The sequence below is a fragment of the Schistocerca nitens genome, chromosome 9 (genome assembly GCF_023898315.1).
Source record: "Schistocerca nitens isolate TAMUIC-IGC-003100 chromosome 9, iqSchNite1.1, whole genome shotgun sequence".
Classification (NCBI taxonomy): Eukaryota; Metazoa; Arthropoda; class Insecta; order Orthoptera; family Acrididae; genus Schistocerca; species Schistocerca nitens.
Window position 1 is genome coordinate 485,535,501 of NC_064622.1, and position 16,242 is coordinate 485,551,742.

General features: G+C 42.3%; 1 protein-coding gene across 1 annotated transcript in view; it reads right to left on the reverse strand.

Annotated features, from left to right (window-relative positions):
• Positions 1–361: 361 nt before the first annotated feature.
• The window catches only part of LOC126203823 (fas-associated death domain protein), a 45,852-nt gene continuing 29,971 nt past the window's right edge, over positions 362–16,242 (reverse strand). The window contains exon 5 of the mRNA XM_049938189.1: positions 362–572. The gene's annotated coding sequence lies outside the window, so the exon portion shown is untranslated. The remainder of the gene's footprint in view (positions 573–16,242) is intronic.

Below are 16,242 nucleotides of genomic sequence, written 5' to 3' on the forward strand. Positions count from 1 at the left end.
AAGTTCAAAAAGATCCCTATATGAATTAACATTTTTCCTTGTTACTTTTGCTCTTAGCGTATAGTTGTGTAAGTCAGTTACGCAAAATCAATATATCCATCCTGGACTGTGTTCTACATGTCTGTGGATGTAATTAACCTTTTGTTTGTGAAATAATGAACAATGAATGTATACAATAAGAAGTAGCACGAGATTTCATAACTCTTTATATGTAACTGGTTGCAGCAGATTATAATTCAGAGTAAAATTAAAGGTTATCAATGTGAATAATAGTAGTCTCAAATGACATACATAGTCTTAACCTTTAATCAAAATGCAAGAGAACTCTGTATTGATTCTAAAATGTACCACAATATTAAAGTTACTTCAGATTAATTATTCACTTTATTTACAAAAATAAGATTTCATTTACAACATACAATTTAGCTTAGGCACTCATATCACAATATTATCACATTCATGGACTCAAGAAATGAAGCCTATGAATGTCACAACATTTCTACAACTTGGAATATTTTTAAATAAGCAGATCGCTGATCTGATGGAGACCCATACTGTAGGCTATGATTTATCTGAAACAGTCACATGTCATAAATATTAAAAATATGGCTTGCCTCTTAGACAGAGAAGAAATAATAGATGTATAAATTACTACAATATAAATATGTAGAAAGGAGCAAAATATAAACAGATATGTGAAAGGATGGTGTGCACAGATTTCCCTTTATATGCAAAAGGGGGGCACAAAGTGGAAAATGGAATTTCTACGTTGGAAAAATTGCTGCATGCTTACTTTTATGGAAAATATGAATTTGACGGACTATTACGTGATATTAAGGCCTTCAATAATTTCTTTCCATGCTAGCACAAAAGATAAAACAACATTCATCTGAACTCACAAAATTCGAAAAGAGATGAGAAAGTAGATAATGTTAGATCCCTTCACGAATATGAAAGGTGGATTTCAATCTACTGTACTTCCTTTGGAGAGTTCATATTAAGATGAAGATAATTGGTTTTGAGAAAAACAAGTAGGAAAACATTTTTATTTTGAAGAGTATGCTAGTTGTAAACTTTTTTGATCTTTTATTTATGAGATTATCAAATGAGAAATACGAATTTTATTTGTTTCATGATGTGTTGATGCCTTTGCATATGTAGACTTCCATGGTCATTGTCATCTTCAGTAAAATTGTTCCAGAGATGTGACCACATAATCATGTTATGTATAGTTCAATGTTTTGACCATTTACAATAGTGGCTAAAATGACAGTGCGGTCAACAACCTACGAAAGTTTTATTGAAGAAAACACAACTCAACTTAAAATACAAATTGCCAGAATGAAAGTAACATTCGAACAACAGCAGCAGCTGCAGATGGGAAATGGGCACGGAAAGGGATGGGGTCTTCAGTATGCTACTAATAGATAAAAGCTGTTTCCAGAATGAATTTGTCACTTTCAAATGAAGAACACACAGTAAAGAAACTGCAGGGTGGTTATAACTACACTTTCCCTACTTGAACTGGTGTAGAGGCAAACTATTTATCATACAGATACCTAACCTCACAGGAATAATATTCAGACTGTGCACTGCAGGATGTGTGTTGTTAATAGTGTAGGTGTCATGACTTGCTGCTAAGCAATGCTACTGGCACAGTGAGATAGGGGGAACTCTGAACCCAAGGATCAAGGATACGCCAAGTGAACGGCACACGTTACTGTGATCTCCTTCACCAACATGTAATCCCTGCTCTTGAGCAGAGAGGTGTTTTGGACCCAACTGTTTTTATGGATGATGGAACTCCTCCTATCAGAGCTTGGGAGGTAACTGGATTACACTGTAACACATTTGGAGAAAACTAAATCACTTGCTGATCATTCCAAACTGTGTGGCAATCAAGATCATCAGATTTGAACCGGTGTGATTTCTGGCTGGGGGATTACCTTAAGGACAGAGTTTATCATTGGGACATATTCTCAGTTTGAATATAATAAACTTTTTGAAGTTAAGAAGCTTATGTCTACAAATCAGCACAGTTTTAGAAAGCACTGCTCGTGCGAAATGCAGCTTGCCCTTTTCTCACGTAATATACTGAGAACTATGGATGAAGGACACCAGGCAGATTCCATATTTTTAGATTTCCGGAAAGCATTTGACATGGTGACCCATTGCAGGGTGTTCAAAAAAGTACGAGCACACGGAATAAGTTCTCATATACGTGAGTGGCTCGAAAACATCTTAAATAATAGAACCCAGTATGTTGTCCTTGATGGCGAGTGTTCATCAGAGTGTCCCAGGGAAGTGTGACAGGACCACTGTTGTCCTCTATATACAAACGATTTGGTGGACATGGTGGGCAGCAATCTGCGGCTGTTTGCTGATGATGCCATGGTGTACGGTAAGGTGTCAAAGTTGAGTGATTGTAGGAAGATACCAGAGGACTTAGACAAAATTTCCAGTTGGTATGATGAATAGCAGATAGCCCTAAATGTGGGAAAATGTAAGTAAATGCAGGTGAGTAGGAAGAAGAAACGTGTAATGTTTGGATACAGTATTGCTAGTGTCCTGCTTGACACTAGCCATGTCGTTTAAATATCTGGGCATAGCACTGTGAAGTGATATGAAGTGGAACATGCTTGTGGAAACTGTGGCAGGGAAGGTAAATTATGGACTTCGGTTTTTTGGGAGAATTTCAGGAAACAGTTGTTCACATGTAAAGGCGACCGCATATAGGATGCTGGTGCAACCTATTCTTGAGTACTGCTTGAGTGTTTGGGATCCATACCAGCTTGGATTGCAGGAAGACATCGAAGCAATTCAGAGCAGACTGCTAGATTTGTTACTCATAAGTTCAAACAATGCGTAAGTGTTACAGAGATGCTTTGGGAACTTAAATGGGAATCCCTAGAGGGAAGGTGAGGTTCTTTTTGAGAAACACTATTGAGAAAATTTAGAGAACTGGCACTTGAAGCTGACTGCCGAGCAACTCTACTGCTGCCAACATACATCGTGAGTAAGGACCAGTCGTTTTTCCCTCACTCTACTTGTGAGTGGAACAAGAGGGGAAATGACAAGTAGTGGTACACGGTACCCTCCACCACGCACCTTATGGTGGCTTCCAGAGTAACAATGTAGATGTAGATGTACATTAAAAGATTGAAGATAAGCATAATGAGAGAGGTAGCCAACATCACACCCGAGATATTTCGGGCAGCAGTAGAGCAATCTCTAGTGTGGTTTCAGGCTGTCATGGATGCAGATGGTCATTACACTGAGCAACATTTGTAACCTGAAACGTAAATAGGGTACACAATTAACAAATGTTATATTCTCATGTGGAAATTAAAATGTTTCTTTCAATGGTGTATTCGTTGTTTGTCTTCTAAATGTTCTTACAAATGTTTCCACAAAGTTTCATTGTCCTACAATTACTCGTTTTTTTGGGGGACCTCTGCAGTGGCGAAAGTTTAATTATAACCCCTCTTTATATATAAGTGCTTGTACTGGAACTGACTTTGAACTTGCACCCTTGTGCTACATGGACAATGCTTTCACAGGCTGACCTATTCAAGTGCATTTCAGAGCCTTACTAAAAGCTCCAATCTGTCACGATGTCTCTTGGGCATGGTGCCTTCTTTCTTACTCTGCTGGAGCAGCACCTCTGAGAGGAAGGATACGATGCAGATTTTTAATTTGTCAAGAAAGTGCCTCAATCATTCATAAGCCAAAGTTGAGATGGCAATAACACAGAAACACAAGGCATATTATATTCTCCGTTCCAACAGGTGTAATTAAGTTATAAATGAGCATCACAATTTTCACTGGCATTGCTCCTCCTACGGCATAAGGGGCACATTGCAGCATTGGCCACCAGGTTTGCCGGATCTAATGGTATGCGATTTATTTTTGTGCGGCTTTCTGAAAGACTGTCTTGGTGCACATCTTTGAACAACTTTCAGTAAAGTGTGACACAACACATCAATAGCAGGAACTCCAGACACGCTCGCAAAAGTATGGGACAAGTTCGACTGTCATCTGGATATTTTTTGTAAGTCCAGTGGAGGGCACACTGAACCTGTGTGAAAGATAAATGAAAACTCTGGTCCTGACTGTAATTGTCAAAAGTTCCCTGAGGTCATATCTGCATGCACATAAAACAGGTACCTTCAGAAAATTTGACAATTCTTTGAAATTAAAAATTTTGTGTAGTCTTATGTGCAATACCAAATTTTTATCTTCATTCTGTAGAAGACATAATCTTGTGAAATTTGATGGATTTTTAAAACACATTATATTTAAAAAAATTTTATGATCCTACTTGCTAAGGTCACAACAGTCTTCTCTCTGGTTAGAGGGTTAACTAAATCTTATTCAAATCCTCAGTTACACAACTGGCAAAGAAAATACACTTGAGTATATTTTTCAACATCTATCAACAGGAAAAATCATTTGGGACTGGGAAAAAAAGCCATAAACACTTTACAAAAGACTGGAAAAGTGACAACAGCTGTACACTCACTGCTACGGAACATCATGAAACTCAGTGGAAGCAGGTAGCAGCAATATCATAGAAACCGAGAACTCAGTGCAGAGGTCGGAGCAGAGGAAAACACCAAGTGTGGAATGTGGAAATGGAGACACTTCACGCCACCTGTCCCCTTGCAGGGTAAGCTGTTATATCAGACCGCATACCCGGAACGGTTATCGTAAGTGACTTACTGCCAGTTATGACACCCAGTCACCTTCGGGAAGACACCGATACCTTACCAAATACGGTCGTAATGAGAGACTCCAGTGTGATACACTAACGATGCCAACATCGCACAACTGGCAGGGGACGTCACATTCCAGCCTGATCCAACCACCGGGGCTATAATTTGGGTATCCTGGGCTCTGGGACTCGAGGGTGACGCGGCCATCACCGCTTCTTGCCATGCTGTGAACCAGCATTATGGGCCTTCCTGTGACACAGTTTAAGCAGCCAGCATGAGCGCCTGCTCAGCAGCCGGGTGCCGATGCCATTTGGCCTGGTGGAATTGATGGCTATCCATTGTATACATTAATAATTAAGTAGCACTGCAGATCATCAATGCCATCATCAATTGTTGGACCTACTGCTTCACCAGCAGCAAATAGCAGTCCACCACCAGTGACCCTGTGCTTCATACAACTGGTGTCAGTACACTGCCGAGATTGAAGATGGAAGAAGTCTGAGGTTCGGCGACAGGTGATCTTGTGCTCCATTGCCAATAAGTGCCAAGTTTGAAGAATTCTTCTGGGATCTACACTCCTGGAAATTGAAATAAGAACACCGTGAATTCATTGTCCCAGGAAGGGGAAACTTTATTGACACATTCCTGGGGTCAGATACATCACATGATCACACTGACAGAACCACAGGCACATAGACACAGGCAACAGAGCATGCACAATGTCGGCACTAGTACAGTGTATATCCACCTTTCGCAGCAATGCAGGCTGCTATTTTCCCATGGAGACGATCGTAGAGATGCTGGATGTAGTCCTGTGGAACGGCTTGCCATGCCATTTCCACCTGGCGCCTCAGTTGGACCAGCGTTCGTGCTGGACGTGCAGACCGCGTGAGACGACGCTTCATCCAGTCCCAAACATGCTCAATGGGGGACAGATCCGGAGATCTTGCTGGCCAGGGTAGTTGACTTACACCTTCTAGAGCACGTTGGGTGGCACGGGATACATGCGGACGTGCGTTGTCCTGTTGGAACAGCAAGTTCCCTTGCCGGTCTAGGAATGGTAGAACGATGGGTTCTATGACGGTTTGGATGTACCGTGCACTATTCAGTGTCCCCTCGACGATCACCAGTGGTGTACGGCCAGTGTAGGAGATCGCTCCCCACACCATGATGCCGGGTGTTGGCCCTGTGTGCCTCGGTCGTATGCAGTCCTGATTGTGGCGCTCACCTGCACGGCGCCAAACACGCATACGACCATCATTGGCACCAAGGCAGAAGCGACTCTCATCGCTGAAGACGACACGTCTCCATTCGTCCCTCCATTCACGCCTGTCGCGACACCACTGGAGGCAGGCTGCACGATGTTGCGTGAGCGGAAGACGGCCTAACGGTGTGCGGGACCGTAGCCCAGCTTCATGGAGACGGTTGCGAATGGTCCTCGCCGATACCCCAGGAGCAACAGTGTCCCTAATTTGCTGGGAAGTGGCGGTGTGGTCACCTACGGCACTGCGTAGGATCCTATGGTCTTGGCGTGCATCCGTGCGTCGCTGCGGTCCAGTCCCAGGTCGACGGGCACGTGCACCTTCCGCCGACCACTGGCGACAACATCGATGTACTGTGGAGACCTCACGCCCCACGTGTTGAGCAATTCGGCGGTACGTCCACCCGGCCTCCCGCATGCCCACTATACGCCCTCGCTCAAAGTCCGTCAACTGCACATACGGTTCACGTCCACGCTGTCGCGGCATGCTACCAGTGTTAAAGACTGCGATGGAGCTCCGTATGCCACGGCAAACTGGCTGACACTGACGGCGGCGGTGCACAAATGCTGCGCAGCTAGCGCCATTCGACGGCCAACACCGCGGTTCCTGGTGTGTCCGCTGTGCCGTGCGTGTGATCATTGCTTGTACAGCCCTCTCGCAGTGTCCGGAGCAAGTATGGTGGGTCTGACACATCGCTGTCAATGTGTTCTTTTTTCCATTTCCAGGAGTGTATTTCATTATCACCTATCCTTTGTTACCTTGCATCGTTTTGGGTGTATATGTGAACTAGTGGTTAATAAGCATTATGGATACGGAAAGGGCGGTGAAGGAAGTTTCAGTGCAAAACCCAATACAGCACCAAACTGACCATAGCACACTTACAAATGGAGCAGAGTCAATTAAGGTAGGAGAAATGGGAAAGGCAACTTCCTACTTTACCTGTGGGAAGAATATATTGGTATTCTTGGATAATCTGCATATGGCTGCCTCCTTAGAGGATTGGAGTGAAGATAAATTATTAAGCGTGGCCAAGCTTAAACTAACAGATGACGCTAGACTTTATTTGATATGCCATGAGCAATTATGGAAGGTTTAATCTTTTGACACACTCTGGATGGGCTAACTGATAGGTATAGGAGGAAGAGTATGGCCAGGTATTACCATGAACAACTCAACGAATTATGTCAGAAAAAGTTTGCTGATCGCCTTTGTAAAATCAATGTTAATATGTATGAACTTACAAACAATAATAAAACAAACAATGCTGTTCTATAAGAAATAAGGGGGAGAGCATCACATATACGATACACAAATTGGGGTGGCCATCATTAAAACAAAGACTTTTTCGCTGTGGCAGGACCTTCTCGTGAAATTTCAATCACCAACTTTCTCCTCAGAGTGAGAAAATATTTTGTTGGCACCCACCTACATAAGGAGAAATGATCATCACAGTAAAATAAGAGAAATCAGAGCTCACACAGAAAGATTTAAGTGTTTACTTTTTAACACAATCTATTCGAGACTGGAACGGTAGATAAGTAGCATAGAGGTGGTTTGATGAAGCGTCTGCAGGCACTTAATTGTGAATTGCTGACTAATCATGTAGATGTTGATGCTGAAGCAGCATTCTTGAGGGGTTATATGTTGATATTTCATGGAAGATATGAAAATGGAGTTGCCAAAAACATTGAATGAAATAGTGAAGATTGCAGCAGTATTTTCAGAAATAGATGAAACTGCGAGCAAAAGAAAGGAAGGTTGTATTTAACACGGACATTAAGTGTTTCAGGGTGGTCGCACATGTCATATGAAAGGAACTTTAGGACCCAGAATTCACAAGAGAATGGGATGAACCATGGATCTTGCCGTTGGTGGGGAGGCTTGCGAGCTTCTGCGATACAGACGGCTGTACCGTAAGTGCAACCACAACGGAGGGGTATCTGTTGAAAGGCCAGACAATCTTGTGGTTCCTGAAGAGGGGCAGCAGCCTTTTCAGTAGTTGCAGGGGCAACAGTCTGGATGATTGACTGATCTGGCCTTGTAACACTAACCAAAACGGCCTTGCTGTGCTGGTACTGTGAACGGCTGAAAGCAAGAGGAAACTACAGCCGTAATTTTTCCCGAGGGCATGCAGCTTTACTGTATGGATAAATGATGATGGTGTCCTCTTGGGTAAAATATTCCGGAGGTAAAATAGTCTCCCATTCGGATCTCCGGGCGAGGACCACACAAGAGGACGTCGTTATCAGGAGAAAGTAAACTGGCGTTCTACAGATCGGAGCGTGGAATGTCAGATCCCTTAATCGGGCAGGTAGGTTAGAAAATTTAAAAAGGGAAATGGATATGTTAAAGTTAGATATAGTGGGAATTAGTGAAGTTCGGTGGCAGGAGGAACAAGACTTTTGCTCAGGTGAATACAGGGTTATAAATACAAAATCAAATAGGGGTAATACAGGAGTAGGTTTAATAATGAATAAAAAAAATAGGAGAACGGGTAAGCTACTACAAACAGCATAGTGAACGTATTATTGTGGCCAAGATAGACACGAAGCCCACGCCTACTACAGTAGTGCAAGTTTATATGCCAACTAGCTCTGCAGATGATGAAGAAATTGATGAAATGTATGATGAGATAAAAGAAATTATTCAGGTAGTGAAGGGAGACGAAAATTTAATAGTCATGGGTGACTGGAATTCGAGAGTAGGAAAAGGGAGAGAAGGAAACATAGTAGGTGAATATGGATTGGGAGTAAGAAATGAAAGAGGAAGCTGCCTGGTAGAATTTTGCACAGAGCATAACTTAATGATAGCCAACACTTGGTTCAAGAATCATAAAAGAAGGTTGTATACATGGAAGAATCCTGGAGATACTAGAAGGTATCAGATAGATTATATAATGGTAAGACAGAGATTTAGGAACCAGGTCTTAAATTGTTGAAGATTTCCAGGGGCAGATGTGGACTCTGACCACAATCTATTGGTTATGAACTGTAGATTAAAACTGAAGAAACTGCAAAAAGGTGGGAATTTAAGGAAATGGGACCTGGATAAACTGACTAAACCAGAGGTTGTACAGAGTTTCAGGGAGAGCATAAGTGAACAATTGACAGGAATGGGGGAAAGAAATACAGTAGAAGAAGAATGGGTAGCTCTGAGGGATGAAGTAAAGGCAGCAGAGGATCAAGTAGGTAAAAGGACAAGGGCTAGTAGAAATCCTTGGGTAACAGAAGAAATATTGAATTTAATTGATGAAAGGAGAAAATATAAAAATGCAGTAAATGAAGCAGGCAAAAAGGAATGCAAATGTCTCAAAAATGAGATCGACAGGAAGTGCAAAATGGCTAAGCTGGGATGGCTAGAGGACAAATGTAAGGATGTAGAGGCTTATATCACTAGGGGTAAGATAGATACTGCTTACAGGAAAATTAAAGAGACCTTTGCAGAGAAGAGAACCACTTGTATGAATATCAAGAACTCAGATGGATACCCAGTTCTAAGCAAAGAAGGGAAGGCAGAAAGGTGGAAGCAGTATATAGAGGGTTTATACAAGGGCGATGTACTTGAGGACAATATTATGGAAATGGATGTAGATGAAGACGAAATGGGAGATAAGATACTGCGTGAAGAGTTTGACAGAGCACTGAAAGACCTGAGTCGAAACAAGGCCCCGGGAGTAGACAACATTCCATTAGAACTACTGACAGCCTTGGGAGAGCCAGTCCTGACAAAACTCTACCATCTGGTGAGCAAGATGTATGTGACATGCGAAATACCCTCAGACTTCTAGAAGAATATAATAATTCCAATCCCAAAGAAAGCAGGTGTTGACAGATGTGAAAATTATCGAACTATCAGTTTCATAAGTCACAGCTGCAAAATACTAATGTGAATTCTTTACAGACGAATGGAAAAACTGGTAGAAGCCAACCTTGGGGAAGATCAGTTTGAATTCCATAGAAATGTTGGAACACGTGAGGCAATACTGACCTTATGACTTATCTTAGAAGAAAGATTAAGGAAAGGCAAACCTACGTTCCTAGCATTTGTAGACTTAGAGAAATCTTTTGACAATGTTGACTGGAATTCTCTCTTTCAAATTCTAAAGGTGGCAGGGGTAAAATACAGGGAGCGAAAGGCTATTTACAATTTGTACAGAAACCAGATGGCAGTTATAAGAGTCGAGGAGCGCGAAAGTGAAGCAGTGGTTGGAAAGGGAGTGAGACAGGGTTGTAGCCTCTCCCCGATGTTATTCAATCTGTATATTGAGCAAGCAGTAAAGGAAACGAAAGAAAAATTCGGAGTAGGTATTAAAATCCAGGGAGAAGAAATAAAAACTTTGAGGTTCGCCGATGACATTGTAATTCTGTCAGAGACAGCAAAGGACTTGGAAGAGCAGTTGAACGGAATGGACAGTGTCTTGAAAGGAAGATATAAGATGAACATCAACAAAAGCAAAACGAGGATAATGGAATGTAGTTGAATTAAGTTGGGTGATGCTGAGGGAATGAGATTAGGGAATGAGACACTTAAAGTAGTAAATGAGTTTTGCTATTTGGGGAGCAAAATAACTGATGATGGTCAACGTAGAGAGGATATAAAATGTAGACTGGCAATGGCAAGGAAAGCGTTTCTGAAGAAGAGAAATTTGTTAACATCGAGTATAGATTTAAGTGTCAGGAAGTCGTTTCTGAAAGTATTTATATGGAGTGTAGCCATGTATGGAAGTGAAACATTAGACGATAAATAGTTTGGACAAGAAGAGAATAGAAGCTTTTGAAATGTGGTGCTACAGAAGAATGCTGAAGATTAGATGGGTAATCACATAACTAATGAGGAGGTATTGAATAGAATTAGGGAGAAGAGGAGTTTGTGGCACAACTTGACGAGAAGAAGGGACCGGTTGGTAGGACATGTTCTGAGGCATCAAGGGATCACAAATTTAGCATTGGAGGGCAGCATGGAGGGTAAAAATTGTAGAGGGAGACCAAGAGATGAATACACTAAGCAGATTCAGAAGGATGTAGGTTGCAGTAAGTACTGGGAGATGAAGAAGCTTGCACAGGATAGAGTAGTATGGAGTGCTGCATCAAACCAGTCTCAGGACTGAAGACAACAACAACAACAACAATGGGATGCAGCCTCAAAAGAGACAGCATAACCCACTGTTAAACAAAACAGAAGGAGCTGTGACCACTGAGCAATGCTCCCAGTAATGGTTAGAAAGAGGCACTTTGACTCAGTGCTTAAGTAATAAGTTAGGTAAAGTTCTGTTGGATAGAGCATCTCAGGTGTCTTTTGCACGTATGGGTACTTGGATAATTTGTATTAAGTCCACCACACTGGGCTTTATGCAATATAGGTGGTTAGATGGCGATCATGCGGATTCTCTCAGGTCAATGGTAATGAGTTTCTGAGTGGGGTTGTAACTTCCGGATGGATGTTGATGTTCTTTCTAGGGTCTCCAGTGGCTACGATGTTATACTCAGGTTGGATTTCCTAGCTGCGTATCATGCAAAAGTTGACTCAGAAGCTGCATAAACTGTGTACAAGTTCCCTTAGAGTCAATTTGTGATATGACTAGACTTTGATCTGGACTGATGTGGAAGCTCATATGCCACTAAATTCATTGCATACTGTTGATCCATTGTCAGAAAATGAGGAAATGGATAAAATTTAAGTTTTGCACGATGTAGCTTGTCCCACATTCAAGAAATTAAAGGACATAAAGTAGTACCAATAAGTACTGATAATTTCAGCCCTGAGGTCACAAAACTTCCATACTTAGAAATAGTGGATGAGGATGAATTTGAAAGGGAATTCACACCCCACTGTGCAGCACCAGTCACTCTGACAATTTGAATGCACTGAAGAGAAAAATAGCACATTTACACGAAAAGAGAGGGAGAGCATGGAAAAGCTGTTACAGGAATACATAGATATATTTAACTCTTCTGGACCTTCGCCTGCCACACCAATTTGGCAGCACCATATTCCACGAGGGAACAAAGGACATACCTATAGGAAACCATACCAGGTTCCACATGATGTAGCCTGTTATGACATAATTCATTAATCAACAGCTGAGGGATGGCATCATAGAACCTAGTATTATTCCGTGACTGGCATCTGTGGTCATTGTACCAAAAAAGTCACCAGATTGTAGGAAAGGATATAGATTCTGTTGCAACTACCATTTCTTGAATGAGAAAACAACTTCAGATATGTATCCTATGTCTGACATAAATGATACCCTAGATTATCAAACAATGGAAAATCCAGGATTTACATACCCTAGATTATCTGGGACAACGTCAGTACTTCACAACTGTGGGCCAGTAACATGTGAATGTGTACAGCCTGAGTAGTCACAAAATTCGCTCTGTGGAATGAGGTGGTGTTGATACTGACATTTAGAGGCAAGCACAGAGTCATGGCTCAGACTATCACTGATTTGCAAGGCAGCCACAGTCCGGATATCATCAATTAGAGGCGGCACCTGAAGATTGTCCAAAAACTGCCCCCCCCCCCCCCCCAACTATCTGAACTTTATTAGAATCAGTGCATGCCTTTCAGACTAAAGAATGCGCCAGAGACTTTTCAGAGGCTTTTGGATGGAGTACTGCAAGGTTTAAAACCAAAATAATGTCTCATATATTCGGATGATGTAACTGTATTTGCTAAAGACATTACGGAACATCTTTCAACCACTTAGTGTGGTGTCACCGCCAGACACCACACTTGCTAGGTGGTAGCCTTTAAATCGGCCGCAGTCCGTTAGTATACGTCGGACCCACGTGTCCACTGTCAGTGATTGCAGACCGAGCGCCGCCACACGGCAGGTCTAGAGAGACGTCCTAGCACTCGCCCCAGTTGTACAGCCGACTTTGCTAGCAATGGTTCACTGACAAATTACGCTCTCATTTGCCGAGACGATAGTTAGCATAGCCTTGAGCTACGTCATTTGCTACGACCTAGCAAGGCGCCATTATCATTTGTTATTTGTCTTGGGATGCATGTACAGTCAGACCGATGTTCACCAATTATGGATTAAAGTTAAGTATTCCAGCAGCTACGTACTTTTCTTGATAGTATAATTACTTTACCTGTTCCAGACCTCACGCCAGCCTGCGTGAGCTTAAACGCGTGCCTTTCGGCTTCCTCCAAACTCCGTGAATTGGCCTCCTGCCAATTCACAACACTTAGTTTAGAGAAATGCCATTTCATTTGGTCTGAAGTTCATTATTTAGTGCACATCACTTGACACAATGGCGTTTGCACTGAAGGTTGTCTGGTGGAAGGTATGAAAAATTTTCTAACACCTACTTCACTTAAAGAATTAGTCGTATCTCCACTTGGTGAACGCCTACCAAAATTCGTTCTGCACTTAACTGAAGCTGCAAGACTACTAACACAATTATTGCAAAAGGAGGTTAAATTTCAATGGTCTGAAAACTGTGAAGCGGCTTTTCAAAACTTAAAATACTTATTCACTTCAAGTCTGGTTCTTGTTTTCCCTGATTTTCAAAAACAGTTCACATTATCCTGTGATTCAAGCAATTTTGCTCCTGGCTGCATTATGAGACAGGAAATTGACGGTCACCAGCATTCCACAGCATATACATCTAGGCAATTAAATTCAGCTGAGAAAAACTATTCAACAATGGAGAAGGAAATGCTCACACTCACAATCGGTATAAAATATTTCAGACGTTACTTGTGTGGCAGACATTTCAAGATGGTTATAGGTCACTGATTGTACAGCACTTCAATGGCTACAAGGTGGGCTTTACAACTCAGCAAATTTTATTATGAAATGATACATCATCCGGGCTGATAATGCACAAATTCGAACTTGCTGACTCGCAAAATTTGTGTTGTGAATGCGCAGTTGTTGATGTTGACATTTGGAGGCAAACACAGTCATGACCCAGATTGTCAACGATTCACAAGGCAGCTTCAGTTAGGCACAGAAAACAGTCTCCTTTACATGCAAACAAGATGTGGGTTAAGTGGTAGTACCAGCTGAGTTGTTAATTGAAGTACTGAGGCGAGACCACGACTCAAGTCTGTCCGGTCACTTGGGACGTAGGGCAATTGAATGAAAAGTAGCGCAGGCCTACTGATGTGACGCAGAAACAAGATACTGAGTGTCATGTCAATAACTGCATTCCATACACCCAAAGAGCAGATCAAAGCCACTGAAAGATTGCATTATGACTACCTGAAGGCGAAATACCTTTTCAAATGCTTGGGACTGATGTGTGCAAGCCATCTGCCTGGACATCATTGGGAAACAGGAATGTGCTCAAATTATCAATCATTTGTCATGTTTTATAACTACAATATCCGTGCCTAATCAACAGGCAGAAACCATGCCTCACACATTGGCGAATCAATGGTCGTTGAAGTATGGCACACTTGAAACAATAATAACTGATGAAGGGACAAATTAAATCGCCGATCTAATGAAACATTTGTGCCATTTACTGCATATTAAGAAGTTACAGACCAGTGCATTGCACCAACAGGAGAATGACTGCACTGAGAAGGTTCACAGAACTATAAGTAAAATGTTAAGTTAGTATGTTAATTCACAGCACACTGTCCACTTCCTTTTGTAACGGGAGTGAACGATTCAGAAGTCCATCAGAGCATTGGGCTATCCCCTTACAATGTTATTTTTGGTCGAAAGATGCTTTCGCTCATTGACTTTATCAAGCTGCCCCAATGGAGCATGTTTCGCAAGTAAAAGATTTTTCAAAACCTTTTCAAATGTTTTGGTGATAGGTACGCAAATGAACACAAAAACTTTAGAGCAGTGGGAGAGGGCTCATAACAAAAAAGCAGTATTACCAAAATATCAATGGGTCATATTAACCAACCCTTATGTACCTAAAGGGAAGATAACGAAATCTGTGTTGTGTTATCAGAGGCCATTAAATTTTTTGGTTATCGAGATGCTGTTACCAGTAGATGTAAAGCTACAGCTTCTAAATCATATCAAGACTGTTCACATCAGTAGTGTCCACCCTTTTTGAGGTGTCATAGATCCACTATCTCTTCCATTGGCAACTTCCACCGAAGGGAAAGGGGGAGTATCTGAGATTAGAAGAAGAAAAAACAGTTCTCTAACCTGATGCATCACTACGCATCACTGAGAGCTGGACACTTTCCTTTCCCTTACCGAATGGAATGGTTTGACCCTGGAGGAAGGTAAGGCAGTTCCAGCACCAGGTATCGAGCTAGGGATGGCGAGGAAAAGGAGTATAAGATGTTCACACTAATGGGTCTGCTGAGCTGGTGCAGCGGTCGGGCACACAGTTTTAATCTGCCAGGAAGTCCCATATGTTCCACTTATATGGCTGAGGCTGCCTCGGCTCACGCTGCAATCCCAATGGCACCTGAGACTCCAGATCACACCACACAATGTATCTCAGAACTTACATGGGTTGGTACCATAACCACTCAATTTGTGGCAGCAGGTGACCATAGGGCATAAACTGACTCCTTGGTCCCTTCACATCCTCACAGTATACCGACTGCATGCTTCTCCAATGGAATTGCAGTGGCTTTTTCCACCACCTGGCTGAGCTACAACATCTCTTAAGCTGTTCCTCTGCTTTCTGCACTCCCCTTCAGGCAACTATGGGTAAGGGTATTTTAGGATTTTACTATCCGTAATGTTTATCTCCCTCCCGAAGGTGGAGTGTCTCAGAACATATTGTCTGCATTGGTTGCCCCTCCCCCTCCTTTCCTAATTTTGGGTGATTTCAATGGCCATAGTCTTCTGTGGGTCAGAACTGTGATCCACTGTTGTCGCAGACGAGGGGAGGGGCACAAGGAACATTCACCTGCAACAGTCATCCACAGTCCCTACAGACTGGGCTGGTATCGCAACGTGAAGACATGTGCCCAAATTTCATACATTGCACAGCACGAGGGGTGAGAGGGGGTGGAGGCAGGAGGAAGGAAATGTTTGGTTTCTCATCACATTGGAATATTATCACCTTGACCTTTCCCAGCAACAAATCGCCTTCAAAGGCCACGATGAAGGCCCCAGAAGCGATCCTATCCTCCTTTTGTCCCCTACGAACACAATGGACAAAGTGTACACCCCATTACTCCAAGTTAGCATGTAGCTCATCATCAGACTGCAAGAAGAGGTCACGATGGAAAATGATGTCTTGAATCATATTTAGACTACTGGAGGAAGTGATAGTCACTGGAATGTCACCCAATTTGTCACAAGCGAGCAATGCTCACGA